Source organism: Gekko japonicus, unplaced genomic scaffold, assembly GCF_001447785.1.
Source record: "Gekko japonicus isolate JY-2015 unplaced genomic scaffold, Gekko_japonicus_V1.1 scaffold63, whole genome shotgun sequence".
Lineage (NCBI taxonomy): Eukaryota > Metazoa > Chordata > Lepidosauria > Squamata > Gekkonidae > Gekko > Gekko japonicus.
Genome location: NW_015168654.1, coordinates 243,499 through 244,050, shown reverse-complemented (window position 1 = coordinate 244,050; position 552 = coordinate 243,499).

The following is a 552-nucleotide window of genomic DNA, read 5'->3' as shown; positions in this document are numbered from 1 at the left end:
TTCAGCTGAGGCAGCCACGGCCCACCGTTTACAAGGCCTGAGCAGGGCTGCTAATGATAGGACATTTTGGAGGTCATTAATTCATAGGGTCACCATTAGTCTGAAGTGACTCAACAGCACTTAATGTATATGGACGTGCTCACACGTTTTGAGGGGTACATGTCAGACCAAGATTTGGGGGATGAGGGCCCAAATCACCACTTGCCCAGGAAGCTCAACATCTTACCTTGAGCCAGTCATCCTCTTGGCCTAAGTGACCTCGAAGAATTGTTGTGAGGCTAAAATAGGGGAAAGGGAGAACTATGTAAACATGGCCTGAATTCCTTGGAAGAAAACCAAAAGAAATGTGGATAGATTATTTAAAAATCTTGTTTTGTCTCAGTGAAATGTTCCCAAGGCAGCACAGAATACAGTTACAATCTGCAAATAAACATAAAAAAGAATAGAGCAAATTTGTTTCCATTTTATCCTTTATTACAGCATAACTACTCTGCATTTTTAACACTGGTTTACCGTCCATCACTACTACATAGATAATTAAAGGAGAGCAAT